This window comes from Scyliorhinus torazame, chromosome 31 (assembly GCF_047496885.1).
Source record: "Scyliorhinus torazame isolate Kashiwa2021f chromosome 31, sScyTor2.1, whole genome shotgun sequence".
NCBI classification, from domain to species: Eukaryota; Metazoa; Chordata; class Chondrichthyes; order Carcharhiniformes; family Scyliorhinidae; genus Scyliorhinus; species Scyliorhinus torazame.
This window is the reverse complement of record NC_092737.1, coordinates 13,494,287-13,515,735: the sequence shown is the minus strand read 5'-3', so window position 1 is coordinate 13,515,735 and position 21,449 is coordinate 13,494,287.

Genomic DNA, 21,449 nt, shown 5'->3' with positions numbered 1-21,449 from the left:
TTTGGGAATCTGGGGCGGAATTCTCCGGAAACGGCGCGATGTCCGCCGACTGGCGCCCAAAACGGCGCAAATCAGTCGGGCATCGCGCCGCCCCAAAGGTGCGGAATGCTCCGCATCTTTGGGGGCCGAGCCCCAACCTTGAGGGGCTAGGCCGGCGCCGGACGACTTTCCGCCCCGCCAGCTGGCGGAAAAGGCCTTTGGTGCCCCGCCAGCTGGCGCGGAAATGACATCTCCGGGCGGCGCATGCGCGGGAGCGTCAGCGGCCGCTCACGGCACCCCGTGCAAGCGCTGTGGAGGGAGTCTCTTCCGCCTCCGCCATGGTGGAGGCCGTGGCGGAGGCGGAAGGGAAAGAGTGCCCCCACGGCACAGGCCCGCCCGCGGATCGGGGGGCCCCGATCGCGGGCCAGGCCACCGTGGGGGCAGCCCCCGGGGCCAGATCGCCCCCCCCAGGACCCCGGAGCCCGCCCGCGCCGCCTTGTCCCGCCGGTAAGGTAGGTGGTTTAATTTACGCCGGCGGGACAGGCATTTTAGCGGCGGGACTTCGGCCCATCCGGGCCCGGAGAATCGCGCGGGGGGGGGGGCCCGCCAACCGGCGCGGCCCGATTCCCGCCCCCGCCGAATATCCGGTGCCGGAGAATTCGGCAGCCGGCGGGGGCGGGATTCACGCCAGCCCCCGGCGATTCTCCGACCCGGCGGAGGGTCGGAGAATCTCGCCCCTGATCCGGAGGGGTGACAAGAGGCGGGGGGAGGCACGGAGGTCGAACACACATCCATCACTGTCCCTTTAAGAGCGAACTGCAAATCCGTCCCATTGGACAATCAGCCTGATGCTTGAAGGCCCCGGAGGCGTCTCTGTCGAGGGCCCGACTGCTCAGCTGTGGGTATTTGTGCTTCGGAGAAGCCTCACAGGCTTATCTCCTCTCTCTCGCTCAGCAGTCACTTAACCCCACAGCAGTCAGGCCAAGAATATTACACCCTCTCTCCCCCCCCCACCCCCCCTCCCCGACCCTGGGATTTATACCCCTCACGCCACCTACTCCGAGCATGTCAAGGTGGTCACCCGATTGCCCTGTCCCCGAGGGCCATTCGCCCCTTGTTCTGACGTTCGGTAAGGTCATGGCCAATCTGCACGTTCGCCCCCACGTCCCGTCAACCCTGTGTCCCCTTGGTTGTAACGAAATGCCACGACTCTCAGTCTTGGCATTTTTATTTGTACCATCCCTTCTCCTCTGACCCCCCACCCCCCTCCCCAATCCCGCCCCCCCCCATGCCACACACTTCCCAGCCTCAACAAGCTTTTTAGTCGGAGCGAGTTCCTGATTTCTGCAGCACTTCCTGACCTTACCTGGTGAACGTCAAGGCCCAAATTCTTTATTTTTTAATATAAATTTAAAGCACCCAATTCATTTCCACAATAGTCCTGAATACCAGGGCCCCGCAAGTCTGCGCACTTAACCCCCTACTATACTCCATGTACACACACACGACTCTGAGGCTAAATTTGGCTCTGATTCCATCTCAAGTTTGCTGTCGACACGACCGTACTGGGTCAGATCTCGAATAACGGCGAGTCAGAATACAGGGGCGTCATTCTCCGCCGGCGGGAGTCTCCGTTTTGCCGGCGCCCGGGGGTTTCCCCGACGGCGTGGGGCTGCCCCACAATGGGAAACCCCATTGACCGGCCGGTGTTACGGAGACTCCCGCCGGCCGGTCGGCGCAGAAATGTGGCGGGGCGGGGAGGAGAATTTCGCCCCAGGAGTGACGCACGATCAATTGCACAAAGACTAAGGTTGGGTACAATTGTGGCTTTATTACAGTCAGATGTGTGGCCTCCTGCTGCAGCTGGCGAAGTGGCTGCCGAATAGAGGACACGCATATTTATACTCCGCCTACTGGGCGGAGCCAGCAGGCAGGGGCTACCGGCGAACCTGTAGTACAGGTCCTACCTTACATGCCCTGGTACAGGTGCACAGTGGTTCACCACAAGGAGGGAGATTGAGAACCTAGTGGAGTGGTGTAGCGACAACAATCTCTCCCTCAATGCCAGCAAAACTAAAGAGCTGGTCATTGACTTCAGGGAGCAAAGTACTGTCCACACCCCTGTCAGCATCAACGGGGCCGAGGTGGAGATGGTGAGCAGTTTCAAATTCCTAGGGGTGCACATCTCCAAAAATCTGTCCTGGTCCACCCACGTCGACGCTACCACCAAGAAAGCACAACAGCGCCTATACGTCCTCAGGAAACTAAGGAAATTCGGCATGTCCACATTATCCCTTACCAACTTTTACAGATGCATCATAGAAAGCATCCTATCGGGCTGCATCACAGCCTGGTATGGCAACTGCTCGGCCCAGGACCGCAAGAAACTTCAGAGAGTCGTGAACAGCGCCCAGTCCATCACACGAACCTGCCTCCCATCCATTGACTCCATCTTCACCTCCTGCTGCCTGGGGAAAGCGGGCAGCATAATCAAAGACCCCTCCCACCCGGCTTACTCACTCTTCCAACTTCTTCCATCGGGCAGGAGATACAGAAGTCTGAGAACACGCACGAACAGACTCAAAAACAGCTTCTTCCCCGCTGTCACCAGACTCCTAAACGACCCTCTTATGGACTGATCTGATCTCTACACATCTTCTCTACCGAGTAGCTCTACACTCCGTCTGCTTCACCCGATGCCTGTGTCTATGAATTTACATTGTGGATTTTATGTTTTCCCTGTCATGTATTGTCTTTTCATGTTTGGAACGATCTGTCTGGACTTTACGCCGAAAAATACTTTTCACTGAACCTCGGCACATGTGACAATAAAACCCAAATCCAATCCAATCCAATTTTCTTTCCAATTAAGGGACAATTCAGCATGACCAGTCCTCCTACCTTGCGCATCTTTTTGGATTGTGGGGGCGAAACCCATGCAAACACGGGGAGAATGTGCAAACTCCACACGGGCAGTGGCCCAGGCCGGGATCGAACCCGAGTCCTCGGCACCGCGAAGCAGCGGTGCTAACCACTGCGCCACCGTGCCACCCCAAGAGATCAACTCTGTGACAGAACTCGACTCTCACAAACTTCTACAGATGTGCCACAAGCTTGCCACCCTCCACATTGTTTCTGCCTCAGGAAGGCAGGCAGCATTATCAGAGACCCCTCCCACCCAGGCATTGCCTTCTTCCAGACCCTTCCATCAGGCAGAAGGTACAGAAGTCTGAAGACCCGCACATCCAGACATAAACAGCTTCTTCCCCACAGCTACCAGACTCCTCAATGACTCCCCCTCGGACTGATCTGTTCCCTGTAAGAACACTATTCACGACGCCCTATGCTGCTCTTGTTTGGCCCCTTGTTCCGCACTGTAACCAATCACTGTTTGTCAATGTCCCATTTGTCAATATTCTCTATTGATTATTCTTTTGTCGACTATGTACGTACTGTGTACGTTCCCTCGGCCGCAGAAAAATACTTTTCACTGTACTTCGGTACATGTGACAATAAATCAAATCAGTCAATCAATCAATATGAAAGTCTGCACACTCTCACAATAATAATAATCACATTGGGGACGGCGAGGACCAGCAGAGTCTGATTAGTGGTGATTGGCAAAATGAGCAACAGCGATATGAGGAAAACCGTTTTTCTTTTTCAAGCAGCGAGTGGTTAGGATCTGAGAGGCGGTGTCTGAGAGCGTGGTGGATGCTGATTTACTGTGGCATCCAAAAGGGAATCTTTCTCGTACTGTGAAGCCATATGGTGCTAGTTAGTTTTAACTTAGCAATCACATCATCAGCCAACACACACTTGGATCACTGGGGAATATGAGATACAATTGCAGCCAGGGTATATCAGTGGATTTACGGTCAGTTATCAGAGGCAGTGTTCAAACCTACAGTCCGGACGGTGGCACTATGTCCACATTCCCAGATTTAACAGCAAGCAATAGGGGAGAACCATGAAAGTTAACATCTAGCACGAGTGTGCAAGGTGAGTCATTTTATTGATCTAACCTCTTCTCAGCTGCCCACACACCTCAATAACTGGTTACATACCCCTGTCAGTTACATTGTTTCGATAGGTTACATCCTCCTGTCAGTTACATTGTTTCTACTGGTTACAGTCTCCTGTCAGTTACACTGTTTCTATTGGTTACATTCTCCTGTCAGTTACTCTGTTTCTATTGGATACATTCCCCTGTCAGTTACACTGTTTCTATTGGTTACATTTCCCAGTCAGTTACACTGTTTCTATAAGTTACATTTTCCTGTCAGTTACACTGTTTCTATTGGTTACATTCCCCTGTCAGTTACACTGTTTATAATTGGTTACATTCTCCTGTCAGTTACACTGTTTCAATTGGTTACACCCTCCTGTCAGTTACACTGTTTCTACTGGTGACAGTCTCCTGTCACTTACACTGTTTCTATTGGTTACATTCTCCTGTCAGTTACACTGTTTCTATTGGTTACATTCCTCTGTCATTACATTGTTTCTATTGGTTACATTCCCCTGTCAGTTACACTGTTCCTATTGGTTACATTCTCCTGTCAGTTACACTGTTTCTATTGGTTACATTCTACTGTCAGTTAAACTGTTTATTTTGGTTACATCCACCAGTCAGTTACAATGTTTATGTTGGTTGCATTCTCCTGTCAGTTACACTGTTTCTATTGGTTACATTCTCCTGTCAGTTACTCTGTTTCTATTGGATACATTCCCCTGACAGTTACACTGTTTCTATTGGTTACATTTCCCTGTCAGTTACATTGTTTATGTTGGTTGCATTCTCCCGTCAGTTACACTGTTTCTATTGGTTACATTCACCTGTCAGTTACACTGTTTCTATTGGTTACATTCCCCTGTCAGTTACACTGTTTCTATTAGTTACAATCTCCTGTCAGTTACACTGTTTCTTTTGGTTCCATTCCCCTGTCAGTTACACTGTTTATAATTGGTTACATTCTCCTATCAGTTACACTGTTTCAATTGGTTACACCCTCCTGTCAGTTACACTGTTTCTACTGGTGGCAGTCTCCTGTCACTTACACTGTTTCTATTGGTTACATTCTCCTGTCAGTTACACTGTTTCTATTGGTTACATTCCTCTGTCATTACATTGTTTGTATTGGTTACATTCCCCTGTCAGTTACACTGTTTCTATTGGTTACATTCTCCTGTCAGTTACACTGTTTCTATTGGTTACATTCCCCTGTCAATTACACTGTTTCTTTTGGTTACATTCCCCTGTCAGTTACACTGTTTCTATTGGTTACATTCTCCTGTCAGTTACACTGTTTCTATTGGGTACATTCTGTTGGTTACATTCTGAATGTTTCTGTTGGTTACATTCCCCTGTCGGTTACACTGTTCCTATTGTTTTCATTACCCTGTCAGTTACACTGTTCCTATTGGTTACATTCCCCTGTCAGTTACTCTGTTTCTGGTTACATTCCCCTGTCTGTTACACTGTTTCTATTGGTTACACTCCCCTGTCATTTATGCTGTTTCTATTGGTTACATTCTCCTGTCAGTTACTCTGTTTCTATTGGATACATTTCCCAGTCAGTTACACTGTTTCTATTAGTTACAATCACCTGTCAGTTACACTGTTTCTATTGGTTACATCTTCCTGTCAGGTACACTGTTTCTTTTAGTTCCATTCTCCTGTCAGTTACACTGTTTCTATGGGCTACATTCCGCTGTCAGTTACTCTGTTTATATTGGTTACATTCTCCTGTCAGTTACTCTGTTTCTATTGGATACATTCCCCTGTCAGTTACACTGTTTCTATTGGTTACATTTCCCAGTCAGTTACACTGTTTCTATTGGTTACATCCTCCTGTCAGTTACTCTGTTTCTATTGGTTACATTCTCCTGTCAGTTACACTGTTTCTATTGGTTACATTCTACTGTCAGTTACACTGTTTCTATTGGTTACATTCTCCTGTCAGTTACACTGTTTCTATTGGTTACATTCTCCTGTAAGTTACACTGTTTCTATTGGATACATTCCCTGTTTCTCGCCAACATTGAGGGCATTTAAAAGTTTATTGGATAAACATATGGATGATAATGGCATAGTGTAGGTTAGATTGCTTTTGTTTCGGTGCAACATCGTGGGCCGAAGGGCCTGTACTGCGCTGTATTGTTCTATGTTCTAAATGTTCTATGTTCTATTCCCCTGTCGGTTACACTGTTCCTATTGTTTTCATTACCCTGTCAGTTACACTGTTCCTATTGGTTACATCCCCTGTCAGTTACACTGTTCCTATTGGTTACATTCCCCTGTCAGTTACACTGTTCCTATTGGTTACATTCTCCTGTAAGTCACACTGTTTCTATTGGTTACATTCCCCTGTCAGTTACACTGTTTCTATTGGTTTCATTCCCCTGTCAGTTACACTGTTTCTATTGGTTACATCCTCCTGTCAGTTACTCTGTTTCTATTGGTTACATTCTCCTGTCAGTTACACTGTTTCTATTGGTTACATTCTCCTGTCAGTTACACTGTTCCTATTGGTTACATTCCCCTGTCAGTTACACTGTTCCTATTGGTTACATTTTCCTGTAAGTCACACTGTTTCTATTGGTTACATTCCCCTGTCAGTTACACTGTTCCTATTGGTTACATTCCCCTGTCGGTTACACTGTTTCTGTTGGTTACATTCCCCTGTCGGTTACACTGTTCCTATTGTTTTCATTACCCTGTCAGTTACACTGTTCCTATTGGTTACATTCCCCTGTCAGTTACACTGTTTCTATTGGTTACATTCTCGTGTCAGTTACACTGTTTCTATTGGTTACACTCCCCTGTCATTTATGCTGTTTCTATTGGTTACATTCTCCTGTCAGTTACTCTGTTTCTATTGGATACATTTCCCAGTCAGTTACACTGTTTCTATTGGTTACATTCTCCTGCCAGTTACACTGTTTCTATTGGTTATATTCTCCTGTAAGTTACACTGTTTCTATTGGTTACATTCCCCTGTCAGTTACATTGTTTCTATTGGTTACATTCTCCTGTCAGTTACACCGTTTCTATTGGTTACATTGTGTTGTCAGTTACACTGTTTCTATTGATTACATTCCCCTGTCAGTTACACTGTTTCTATTGGTTACATTCTCCTGTCAGTTACACCGTTTCTATTGGTTACATTGTGTTGTCAGTTACACTGTTTCTATTGGTTACATTCTCCTGTCAGTTACACTGTTTCAATTGGTTACATTCCACTGTCAGTTGCACTGATTCTACTGTTTACATTCTCCTGTCAGTTACACTGTTTCTATTGGTTACATTCTCCTGTCAGTTACACTGTTTCTATTGGTAACAATCCCCTGTCAGTTACACTGTTTCTATTGGTTACATTCTCGTGTCAGTTACACTGTTTCTATTGGTTACACTCCTCTGTCATTTATGCTGTTTCTATTGGTTACATTCTCCTGTCAGTTACTCTGTTTCTCTTGGATACATTGCCCAGTCAGTTACACTGTTTCTATTGGTTACATTCTCCTGCCAGTTACAATGTTTCTATTGGTTATATTCTCCTGTAAGTTACACTGTTTCTATTGGTTACATTCCCCTGTCAGTTACATTGTTTCTATTGGTTACATTCTCCTGTCAGTTATACCGTTTCTATTGGTTACATTGTGTTGTCAGTTACACTGTTTCTATTGATTACATTCCCCTGTCAGTTACACTGTTTCTATTGGTTACATTCTCCTGTCAGTTACACTGTTTCAATTGGTTACATTCCACTGTCAGTTGCACTGATTCTACTGGTTACATTCTCCTGTCAGTTACACTGTTTCTATTGGTTACATTCTCCTGTCAGTTACACTGTTTCTATTGGTAACAATCCCCTGTCAGTTACACTGTTTCTATTGGTTACATTCTCGTGTCAGTTACACTGTTTCTATTGGTTACACTCCCCTGTCATTTATGCTGTTTCTATTGGTTACATTCTCCTGTCAGTTACTCTGTTTCTATTGGATACATTTCCCAGTCAGTTACACTGTTTCTATTGGTTACATTGTCCTGTCAGTTACACTGTTTCTATTGTTTACATTCTCCTGTCAGTTACACTGTTTATATTGTTTACATTCCCCTGTCAGTTACACTCTTTTTATTGGTTACATTCTCCTGTCAGTTACACTGTTTCTATTGGTTACATTCTGCTGTCAGTTACACTGTTTCTATTGGTTACATTCCACTGTCCGTACACTGTTTCTATTGGTTACATCCTCCTGTAAGTTACTCTGTTTCTATTGGTTACATTCTCCTATCCGTTACACTGTTTCCATTGGTTACATTTTGTTGTCAGTTATATTGTTTGTATTGTCAGTTACATTGTTGGACCAGCTGCGGAACACCGCCAAACAGATGAGACAACAATACTATGCCACCTATATGCATACCAAGAACAGAAAACTTGAGAAACTTGGCATCACCACCAGCAGCAACCAAGCCACCCCCGGTGTCACAGTAGAAAACAATACAGGGAAATCTATTGTCAACTTGTCAGACTACACCCTTCAACCAGACGAAATCGAAGTCCTCAGCAGAGGGCTCAATTTCTGCAACACCACCAAAATGGACCCCATCAGTCTCGCGGCAGACACGGAGGAATTCATCAGGCGACTGAGGCTCCGGGAATTCTTCCACAGACCCCAAGAGGCCAACAGCGAACCCAAGGAGACTACCAATGAACCGGAACAGCAGACCGAGAGATCTGTGGTGCTGCAACCGAAGAGGAAAGAGTCGAATTGGACCCCTCCGGAAGGCCGCTGCCTTAGACTCAACATTTATGCTCAAGCCGTCAGGAGTCGCGTCAATGCCAGATTCATCAGTCGCATTCACAAGACAGCCCCGAACGTCACCCAAGCACAACGCAACGCCATCCGCGCTCTCAAGACCAACCACAGCATCGTCATCAAACCAGCAGACAAAGGGGGGGCCACTGTCGTACTGAACAGAACGGACTACTGCAAAGAAGTATACCGACAACTGAACAACCAAGAACACTACAGACAGTGACCCGCAGATCCGACCAAGGAACACATCCGCCAACTTAACAGACTGATCAAGACCTTGGATCCAGATCTTCAGAGCACCCTACGTGCTCTCATCCCACGTACTCCCCGCATTGGAGATCTCTACTGCCTCCCGAAAATACATAAGGCCAACACACCAGGCCGCCCTATCGTTTCAGGCAATGGGACCCTGTGTGAGAACCTCTCTGGCTACATCGAGGGCATCTTGAAACCCATCGAACAAGGAACGCCCAGCTTCTGTCGCGACACGACGGACTTCCTACAGAAACTCAGCACCCATGGACCAGTTGAACCAGGAACATTCCTCGTCACAATGGACGTCTCGGCACTCTACACCAGCATCCCCCATGACGACGGCATTGCTGCAACAGCCTCAGTACTCAACACCGACAACTGCCAATCTCCAGACACAATTCTGCAACTCATCCGCTTCATTCTGGATCACAACGTCTTCACCTTCGACAACAAGTTCATCATCCAGACGCACGGAACAGCCATGGGGACCAAATTCGCACCCCAATACGCCAACATCTTCATGCACAAGTTTGAACAGGACCTACTCACCGCACAGGACCTTCAACCGACGTTATACACCAGATACATCGATGACATTTTTTTCCTTTGGACCCACGGCGAAGAATCACTGAAACGACTACACGATGACATTAACAAGTTCCATCCAACCATCAGACTCACCATGGACTACTCTCCAAAATCAGTTGCATTCTTGGACACATTTGTCTCCATCAAGGACGGTCACCTCAGCACTTCGCTTTACCGCAAACCCACGGATAACCTCATGATGCTCCACTTCTCCAGCTTCCACCCTAAACACATTAAAGAAGCCATCCCCTATGGACAAGCGCTCCGTATACACAGGATCTGCTCAGACGAGGAGGAGCGTAACAGACATCTACAGACGTTGAAAGATGCCCTCGCACGAACGGGATATGGCACTCGACTCATCGATCGACAGTTCCAATGCGCCACAGCGAAAAACCGCACCGACCTCCTCAGAAGACAAACATGGGACACAACCGACAGAATACCCTTCGTCGTCCAGTACTTCCCCGGAGCGGAGAAACTACATCATCTTCTTCACGGCCTTCAACACGTCATTGATGACGATGAACATCTTGCCAAGGTCATCCCCACACCCCCACTACTTGCCTTCAAACAACCGCGCAACCTCAAACGAACTATTGTTTGCAGCAAACTACCCAGTCTTCAGAACAGTGACCACGACACCACACAACCCTGTCATGGCAATCTCTGCAAGACGTGCCAGATCATCGACATGGCTACCACTATTACACGTGAGAACACCACCCACCAGGTACGCGGTACATACTCGTGCGACTCGGCCAACGTTGTCTACCTCATACGCTGCAGGAAAGGATGTCCCGAAGCATGGTACATTGGCGAGACCATGCAGACGCTGCGACAACGAATGAACGGACATCGCGCAACAATCACCAGGCAGGAATGTTCCCTTCCAGTCGGAGAACACTTCAGCAGTCAAGGGCATTCAGCCTCTGATCTCCGGGTAAGCGTTCTCCAAGGCGGCCTTCAGGACGCGCGACAACGCAGAATCGCCGAGCAGAAACTTATAGCCAAGTTCTGCACACATGAGTGTGGCCTCAACAGGGACCTGGGATTCATGTCACATTACATTCATCCCCCACCATCTGTCCTGCAAAATCCTACCAACTGTCCTGGCTTGATGTAATTCACACCTCTTTAACCTGGGGTTAACCCATCTCTGGATCTGTAAAGATTTAATCACCTGCTAATGCTGGCATTCCAAGCATTGTTTGGCATCTTTGAATTTGTCTATATATGTATTTCTGGAACATACCTCTTCATTCACCTGAGGAAGGAGCAGCGCTCCGAAAGCTAGTGACATCGAAACAAACCTGTTGGACTTTAACCTGGTGTTGTCAGACTTCTTACTGTACTCACCCCAGTCCAACGCTGGCATCTCCACATCATTGTTTGTATTGGTTACATTCTCCTGTCAGTTACACTGTTTCTATTGATTACATTCTGCTGTCAGTTACACTGTTTCTATTGTTTACATTCCCCTGTCAGTTACATTGTTTCTATTGGTTACATTCCCCTGTCAGTTACACTGTTTCTACTGGTTACATTCTCCTGTCAGTTACTCTGTTTCTATTGTTTACATTCCCCTGTCAGTTACATTGTTTCTATTGGTTACATTCCCCTGTCAGTTACACTGTTTCTACTGGTTACATTCTCCTGTCAGTTACACTGTTTCTATTGATTACATTCTGCTGTCAGTTACACTGTTTCTATTGTTTACATTCGCCTGTCAGTTACACTGTTTCTATTGGTTACATTCCCCTGTCAGTTACACTGTTTCTATTGGTTACAGTCCCCTGTGAGTTACACGGTTTCTATTGGTTACATGCCCCTGTCAGTTACACTGTTTCTATTGCTTACATTCTCGGGTCAGTTACACTGTTTCTATTTGTTACATTCCCCTGTCAGTTACTCTCTTTCTATTGGTTACAGTCCCCTGTCAGTTACACTGTTTCTATTTGTTACATTCCCCTGTCAGTTACACGGTTTCTATTGGTTACATTCCCCTGTCAGTTACACTGTTTCTATTGCTTACATTCTCCTGTCAGTTAAACTGTTTCTATTTGTTACATTCCCCTGTCAGTTACTCTCTTTCTATTGGTTACATTCCCCTGTCAGTTACACTGTTTCTATTGCTTACATTCTCCTGTCAGTTAAACTGTTTCTATTTGTTACATTCCCCTGTCAGTTACTCTCTTTCTATTGGTTACAGTCCCCTGTCAGTTACACTGTTTCTATTTGTTACATTCCCCTGTCAGTTACACTGTTTCTATTGGTTACATTCCCCTGTCAGTTACACGGTTTCTATTGGTTACATGCCCCTGTCAGTTACACTGTTTCTATTGCTTACATTCTCCTGTCAGTTAAACTGTTTCTATTTGTTACATTCTCCTGTCAGTTACATTGGGCGAAATTCTCCGTTATTGGCACAAAGTCCGCCGATCGGCGCAAAAAACGGCGCAAATCCGACTTGCGTCACGCCGGAAAAATGGTTGAAAGGTCTCTGGCCCAAAATGGGCTAGCAGCGACGTGACGGGATCCGCGCTTGCGCACGTGGTTCACGCCGTGCAGCGTCATACACGCAGCACGGCGTGACGGCTCATAAGGCGGCGCTGCTCCCCCCCCACCCGACCGGAACACCCGACCGCAACACACGACTTGATGGCTGGCCGTCGCTCAGCCCCGAGGTTCGAGTCACGCGATGTGGAGGCGCTCCTGGATGCGGTGGAGCAGAGGAGGGAGGCCCTGTATCCCGGGCACGGCCGCAGAGTTGCCCCACGCCACAGCCGGAGTCTGTGGAGGGAGGTGGCAGAGGCCGTCACCGCTGCGGCCCTGACACCACGGACAGGCACCCAGTGCCACAAGAAGGTGAACGACCTCGTCAGAGCAGGCAGGTTGAGCCTCCCCCCCCGCCAGATATCCATATCCCCCCCTCCCCGATATCCCCCCCTCCTGCATATCCCCCCTCCCCCATATCCCCCCTCCCCCATATCCCCCTCCCCATATCCCCCCTCCTGCATATCCCCCCTCCCCATACCCCCCCTCCCCCATATCCCCCCTCCCCCATACCCCCCTCCCCCATATCCCCCCTCCCCATATCCCCCTCCCCATATCCCCCCTCCCCCATATCCCCCCTCCCCCATATCCCCCCTCCCCCAATCCTCCCTCCCCATATCCCCCTCCCCCATATCCCCCCTCCCCCATATCCCCCTCCCCATATCCCCCCTCCCGCATATCCCCCTTCCCCCATATCCCCCCTCCCCCATATCCCCCATACCCCCCCTCCCCCATAGCCCCCCTCCCGCATAGCCCCCTCCCCATATCCCCCCTCCCCCATATCCCCCCTCCCCCATATCCCCCTCCCCATATCCCCCTCCCCCATATCCCCCCTCCCCCATATCCCCCCTCCCCCATATCCCCCTCCCCAATCCTTCCTCCCGCATATCCCCCCTCCCCCATAGCCCCCTCCCCCATATCCTCCTCCCCATATCCCCCATATTCCCCCTCCGCCAAATCCCCCCCTCCCCTTTATCCCCCTCCCCATATCCCCCCTCCCCATATCCCTCCCTCCCCCATATTCCTCCTCCCCCATATCCCCTCCCCATATACCCCATATTCCCCCTCCCCATATCCCCCCTCCCCATATCCCCCCTCCCCATATCCCCCATATCCCCCCTCCCCCATATCCCCCCTCCCCATATCCCCCTCCCCCATATCTCCCATATCCCCACTCCCCCATATCCCCCCTCCCCATATCCCCCTCCCCATATCCCCCCTCCCCATATCACCCTCTCCCCCATATCACCCTCTCCCCCATATCCCCCCTCCCCCTCTTCATATCACCCCATTTCCCCCCTCCCCATATCCCCCCTCCCCCATATCCCCCCTCCCCCATATCCCCCCTCCCCCATATCCCCCCTCCCCCATATCCCCCCTCCCCCATATCCCCCCTCCCCCATATCCCCCCTCCCCCATATCCCCCCTCCCCCATATCCCCCCTCCCCCATATCCCCCCCTCCCCCATATCCCCCCTCCCCCATATCCCCCCCTCCCCCATATCCCCCCTCCCCCATATCCCCCCCTCCCCCATATCGCCCAAAACCCCAAGTGAATCCAGCCCTAACCTTAACCTCTGCAACACACGCGCAACCGATGGCGTGCATTCATATACCTGCCTAACACTGTTGCCTTTTACCCCTGCCACCACCCCCACTGCCCCCCCCCCCCCCCGCCACAGGAGAAGCGAGCACACAACAATAGGGAGCATGTGAGGACTGGAGGAGGCCCCGCTGATGAGAGGCCACTGACCGTACACGAGGAAAGGGCCCTGGAACTGGCTGGCGGACATGAGGACCGGGAGGTTGCTGATGCAGAGGTCGGGGGCGTACTAGCAAGTGAGCCACCGACAACCCATCCCCATATCCCCCCCATCCCCATATCCCCCGTCCCCCATATCCCCCCTCCCCCATATCCCCCCTCCCCCATATCACCTGATCACTGCCTGCGTGTCTAACCATGCATGCTTCATTGTGTATCGCAGGAGCAAACGTCGAGGCACCCATCCCCGCAAATGCAGACCGACCGCAGGATGCCCCTCGGAGGCCACGGGAGACGGAGAGACCCGCACCCTCCAGCATGCGATGCCCGCAGGATGCCCCTCGGAGGCCACGGGAGACGGAGAGACCCGGACCCTCCGGCATGCGACGCCCGCAGGATGTCCCTTGGAGACCACGGGAGACGGAGAGACCTGGAGCAACAGGGAGACGACGCCCCCGTCACGTGCGGGTGCGACGACGCAGGCGTGTGCCACCCAGCGACGAGAGGGACAGCCACAGGCCCCCGTCACAGCCGAGCCAGGACACCACTACCCAGGACACCACTACCCAGGACACCACTACCCAGGACACCACTACCCAGGACACCCCTACCCAGGACACCCCTACCCGGGAAGACGAAATACCGGACAGTGACTCAGAGTGGATGGGTGGAGACGAACCCCCACCCCAAAGTGCCATGGACTCAGAGTGGGACGAAGAGCACGACACAACGCCACTGCTGTCACCAACACCCTCCACCATCGCAGAAACACTCACCTCGGTTGGGCACTTTAGTGATGAGGCGTCTGGTACGCTCACTGGTGCGCACAACACAGCCGTCCCGGTACAGCAGGTGGAGGTAGGAGCAGCAGAAGGACCGGGCGGTCGGAGGGCAGCCCAGCCCAAGCGAACATCTGCCGCCCAGATGGATCCCGGGTTCCTGGAGTTACCACACCCACACATAGATCCGATGCAACCACCGACCCGGAGACAAGCGAAGAGGGTGACGGGCGGCTTGCGGCGGCTGCAGTCGCAGGTGGAGGAGTCCACCCGCGTCCAGGAGCTGGGAGTGGTGCCGGTCATGCGTGCCACCCAGGCCGACACCGCACGGGTGGCGTCCGCGGTGGAGGCAATGGGTGCGACGGTGTCAGACATGGGGAACGGTTTGCGAGGCCTGGGGCTTTCCGTGCAGGCGGCGTCTGTGGCCCAGGACATGGCTGCCCTCTCACAGGAGGCCATGAGCCAGTGCCAGCGCCAGATGGCAGAGGTGCTCAACGCCATAGCCCAGTCTCAGCAGGCCATGGCCCAGTCTCAGCAGGCCATAGCCCAGTCTCTGCAGGCCATGGCCCAGTCTCTGCAGGCCATGGCCCAGTCTCAGCAGGCCATAGCCCAATCTCAGCAGGCCATAGCCCAGTCTCTGCAGGCCATGGCCCAGTCTCTGCAGGCCATGGCCCAGTCTCTGCAGGCCATCGCTGAGGGCATCGGCCCCAGTGGCCATGTGCGAGCCGGCGTCGCACAGTCACAGACAGGGTTTGCCAACCCCCTGGGCTCCATGGCTGCAAACCTGCAGACTCCTGTCGATACCAGCACGGGCCTCCAGGACTGGCAGCGCCAGATGTCGGGGGGGCGTCGGATGGCCAGTCCGTTCGCATCCCCCACCCATGTAGAGGCCTGGGGGCCATCGGGCACCCCGAGGGAGGAGGAGGTGGTGTGGTCCGTCCCGGCTCCCCCTGTAGGGGAGGTCCCGGAACACCGCGACACCTCGGACTCCCCCCCCCTTCCGTCCCAGGTGCATCGGGTGGGCAACGGGCAGGGCAGGCTGGCAGCTCGCCATCCCAGTCGCCCGGGCCGCAGCCTGGCCCATCTAGGCCAGGACGCCCCAGGAAACGGCCGCCAAAGGGATCCTGTGTCAGAGGGCAGGAATCACAGGAGTCCACCTCCAGTTCTGCTGTACCGTCTGGGGAACCACGTAGACGTAGTCAAAGGGCCCGTAAGGCCAAACAATTAGACACTGAGTAAGTTGGCACGGGTGCAGGGCACAGATGAGTTTTAGGGGCTAGGGCATGTGCATGAACTCCTTTGGTTATTAAAGTCAATGTTACACCTACCGAAGCTGCCTTTGTGCTCTGTCCAAAGTGTGCGGGGGTGTCATGTACGTTGAGCGCAAGTGTGTGTGTGAGGGGTGGTCTTACCTCAGCCCCAGGTGAGTCTGCCCCCTTCCCCCTGGGCCGCCATCAACATCCCCCCGGGCAGGGGACGGGACCGTGCGCTGCAGTGTCACAGCCGCATGCAGGGATGGTCCGGGTGGATGGTGGTACTGTGGCCATGGGTCAGACATAGTCCAACGATGTGGAGCCAGGAGCTCACCGTAGGGCGGGTTGTCATCATCCTCCATGGCCTGCAATAGATACGCGTCCACCCACAACTGTGTGAGCCCGGCCCGTTGTGCCGCAGGTGGATCGGCAATGGGGGGGGGTGGTGTGCATGCGGGTGGGGTGGGTGGGGTTGGGAGGGGGGTGAGGGTGCTGAATGGGTGGATGGGTGGGGGGTGGGGGTGGTCGGCTGTTGCCATGGTGTGCGGTCTGTGGCCATACTACCCGATTCCCACGCCCATCTAGTCAGTGAAGCGGGCGGCTATCAGTCTGTCCCGTGCCCGCTGGGCCAGCCGGTAACGGTGGACAGCCACCCGCCTGTGTCTAGCCCGTCTGCCCTGACCATTGCCCCCATCCCCCTCATCTGGGGAGGACTGCGCCTCTTCCTGCTGCTCCTCCACTCCGCCCTCCTCTGCCTGCGGCACATCGCCCCTCTGCTGGGCTATGTTGTGCAGGACGCAGCACACCACAATGATGCGGCCGACCCTATCTGACCGATACTGGAGGGCGCCCCCAGAGAGGCCCAGGCACCTGAAACGCATCTTCAGCACGCCAAAGCACCTCTCTATCACTCCCCTTGTCGCTACATGGGCATCATTGTAGCAGTTCTCCGCCTCATTGTGTGGCCTCCGTATAGGCGTCATCAGCCACGATCGCAATGGGTAGCCCCTGTCGCCGAGCAACCAGCCCCTCAGCCGGGGATGGCGTCCCTCGTACATGCCGGGGATGGATGACCGCGACAACACGTATGAGTCATGCGGTGGTTGCAGACCACCTGTATGTTCATCGAATAGGTCCCCTTCCTATTGGTGAACATGGCCCTGTTATCTGCAGGTGGCCGCACGGCGACGTGCATCCCATCAATCGCGCCCTGGACCATGGGGAACCCGGCCACGGCAGAGAAGCCCACGGCCCGGGCATCTTGGCTGGCCCGGTCCACAGGGAAGCGGATGTAGCGGTGCGCCATGGCATATAGGGCATCTGTCACTGCCCGGATGCACCGATGCACCGATGTCTGCGATATGCCGGACAGCTCCCCACTCGGTGCCTGGAATGACCCCGTTGCATAAAAGTTCAGGGCCACCGTAACCTTGACGGACACGTGGCCAGTGCCACGCGGTGACAGGTGTGCCAGCAGGTGGCAGATGTGTGCCACGGTTTCCCGCCTCATCCGGAGTCTCCTCCTGCATTCCCGGTCCGTGAGGTCCTGGTATGACTGCCGGGGCCGGTACACACGGGGCGCCCTCGGGTGCCTCCGTTGCCGTGGGGCCGCGACATCCTCCTCCCCCTCCTCGTCCTGTCGGTCAGGTGTCCCTCCAGCCTGGGCGGCTGCCGCCTGCCCCTCTGCGGCAGCCTGCGCCGCCTCTCTGGCACGCTCCTCCTCCTCCTCCTCCTCATCCAGGGCAACATAGACATTAGCGGCTGCCGCCACGGTGGCCAACATCGCTGGATGATCGGAAAACATGACGGCCTGGTTGGGGGGGGGGGGGGTGGTGGGAACGACGACATGTCATCATTGCCCATATCCCCTCCTTCCCCCCAGCCAGGTGGCATGGACTGCATGGGTCCAACTGTTGGAGGCTGGCACCTGGCCAGGTGGACCAACTCACTTGCCCTCGCATCCCCCTCCCCTGCACGGACCCCCCCATCCCCCTTCCCGGCACGGACCCCCCCTCCCCATCCTCCTCCCCGGCACGGACCCCCGCATCCCCCTCCCCGGCACGGACCCCCCCATCCTCCTCCCCGGCACGGACCTCCCACCCCCCTCCCCGGCACGGACCTCCCATCCTCCTCCCCGGCACGGACCCCCCTCCCCATCCTCCTCCCCGGCACGGACCCCCCCCCCATCCACCTCCCCGGCACGGACCCCCCCCATCCACTTCCCCGGCACGGACCTCCCATCCCCCTCCCCGGCACGGACCTCCCATCCTTCTCCCCGGCACAGAGCCCCCCCATCCCCCTCCCCGGCATGGACCCCCCATCCCCCTCCCCGGCACGGATCCCCCCATCCTCCTCCCCGGCACGGACCTCCCATCCCCCTCCCCGGCACGGACCTCCCATCCTTCTCCCCGGCACAGAGCCCCCCCATTCCCCTCCCCGGCATGGACCCCCCCATCCCCCTCCCCGGCACGGACCCCCCCATCCTCCTCCCTGGCACGGACCTCCCATCCTACTCCCCGGCACAGAGCCCCCCCATCCCCCTCCCCGGCACGGACCTCCCATCCCCCTCCCCGGCACGGACCTCCCATCTTTCTCCCCGGCACAGAGCCCCCCCATCCCCCTCCCCGGCATGGACCCCCCATCCCCCTCCCCGGCATGGACCACCCCCCCATCCCCCTCCCCGGCACGGACCCCCCCATCCCCCTCCACGGCACGGACCTCCCATCCTCCTCCCCGGCACGGACCCCCCTCCCCATCCTCCTCCCCGGCACGGACCCCCCCCCCATCCCCCTCCCCGGCACGGACCCCCCCATCCTCCTCCCCGGCACGGACCCCCCCATCCTCCTCCCCGGCACGGACCCCCATCCCCATCCTCCTCCCCGGCACGGACCCCCCCCCCATCCCCCTCCCCGGCACGGACCCCCCCATCCTCCTCCCCGGCACGGACCCCCCCATCCTCCTCCCCGGCACGGACCCCCCCATCCTCCTCCCCGGCACGGACCCCCCCATCCTCCTCCCCGGCACGGACCTCCCATCCCCCTCCCCAGCACGGACCTCCCATCCTCCTCCTCGGCACGGGCCCCCCCCATCCTGCTCCCCGGCACGGACCCCCCCCCATCCCCCTCCCCGGCACGGACCCCCCCATCCTCCTCCCCGGCACGGACCTCCCATCTTTCTCCCCGGCACAGAGCCCCCCCATCCCCCTCCCCGGCATGGACACCCCCATCCCCCTCCCCGGCATGGACCACCCCCCCATCCCCCTCCATGGCATGGACCTCCCATCCCCCTCCCCAGCATGGACCACCCCCCCCCATCCCCCTCCACGGCACGGACCTCCCATCCTCCTCCCCGGCACGGACCCCCCCCCCATCCCCCTCCCCGACACGGACCCCCCCCCATCCCCCTCCCCGGCACGGACCCCCCCATCCTCCTCCCCGGCACGGGCCTCCCATCCCTCTCCCCAGCACGGACCTCCCATCCTCCTCCTCGGCACGGGCCCCCCCCATCCTCCTCCCCGGCACGGGGCCCCCCCCATCCCCCTCCCCGGCACGGACCCCCCCCCCATCCCCCTCCCCGGCACGGACCCCCCATCCTCCTCCCGGCACTCCCCCGGAGCCCAGCCCACTCTAACCACTCCCCTCCCCCCCGCCGCACACACACACACAAAACCCTACACACACCTCTCCCCCACACATTCAGACTGCGGCCACGCCATCGCCTGCCCAGAGCCAAGCCCCCAGGCCGTCACTCACCTCCACGCTGGTCGGGGTGAACCTGGAGCACAGGGTCACGACGATGAAAAGGAGGTTTAATTTACGTCGACGTGACCGGTCATCACGTCGACGGGACTTCGGCCCATCCGGAAGGGAGAATATCGGCAGGCCCAAAATCGGCTGCCTTGCGCAGACCCGTGCCATTCTCCGACGTCAGCGGCGCCATTAACGCCCCGCCGACTTTTCTCCCTTCAGAGACTTCGGCAACCGGCGGGGGCGGGATTCACGGCGGCAAACGGCCATTCTCCGACCCGCTGGGGGGTCGGAGAATGACGCCCATTGTTTCTATTGTTTACATTCTCCTGTCAGTTACACTGTTTCTATTGGTTACACTCTCCTGTCAGTTACACTCTTTCTATTGGTTACATTCTGCTGTCAGTTACTCTGTTTCTATTGGTTACATTCTCCTGTCAGTTACACTGTTTCTATTGGTTATATTCTCCTGTCAGTTACACTGTTTCTATTGGTTACATTCTCCTGTCAGTAACACTGTTTCTATTGGTTACATTCTCCTGTCAGTTACACTGTTTCTATTTGTTACATCCTCTGTCAGATACACTGTTTCTATTGGTTACATTCTGCTGTCAGTTACACTGTTTCTATTGGTTACATTCCCCTGTCAGTTACACTCTTTCTATTGGTTACATTCTCCTGTAAGTTACTCTGTTTCTATTGGTTACATTCCCCTGTCAGTTACACTCTTTCTATTGGTTACATTCGCCTGTCAGTTACACTGTTTCTATTGGTTACATTCCCCTGTCAGTTACACTGTTTCTATTGGTTACATTCCCCTGTCAGTTACACTGTTTCTATTGGTTACATTCCCCTGTCAGTTACACTGTTTCTATTGGTTACATTCCCCTGTCAGTTACACTGTTTCTATTGGTTACATTCCCCTGTCAGTTACACTGTTTCTATTGGTTACATTCCCCTGTCAGTTACACTGTTTCTATTGGTTACATTCCCCTGTCAGTTACACTGTTTCTATTGGTTACATTCCCCTGTCAGTTACACTGTTTCTATTGGTTACATTCGCCTGTCAGTTACACTGTTTCTATTGGTTACATTCTCCTGTCAGTTACACTGTTTCTATTGGTTACACTCCCCTGTCAGTTACACTGTTTCTATTGGTTACACTCCCCTGTCAGTTACACTGTTTCTATTGGTTACATTCGCCTGTCAGTTACACTGTTTCTATTGGTTACATTTGCCTGTCAGTTACACTGTTTCTATTGGTTACATTCCCCTGTCAGTTACACTGTTTCCATTGGTTACATTCCCCTGTCAGTTACACTCTTTCTATTGGTTACACTCCCTTGCCAGTTACACTGTTTCTATTGGTTACATTCTCCTGCCAGTTACACTGTTTCTATTGGTTACATTCTCCTGTCAGTTACACTGTTTCTATTGGTTACATTCTCCTGTCAGTTACACTGTTTCTATTGGTTACACTCCCCTGTCAGTTACACTGTTTCTATTGGTTACATTCCCCTGTCAGTTACACTGTTTCTATTGGTTACATTCCCCTGTCAGTTACACTGTTTCTATTGGTTACATTCCCCTGTCAGTTACACTGTTTCTATTGGTTACATTCCCCTGTCAGTTACACTGTTTCTATTGGTTACATTCCCCTGTCAGTTACACTGTTTCTATTGGTTACATTCCCCTGTCAGTTACAC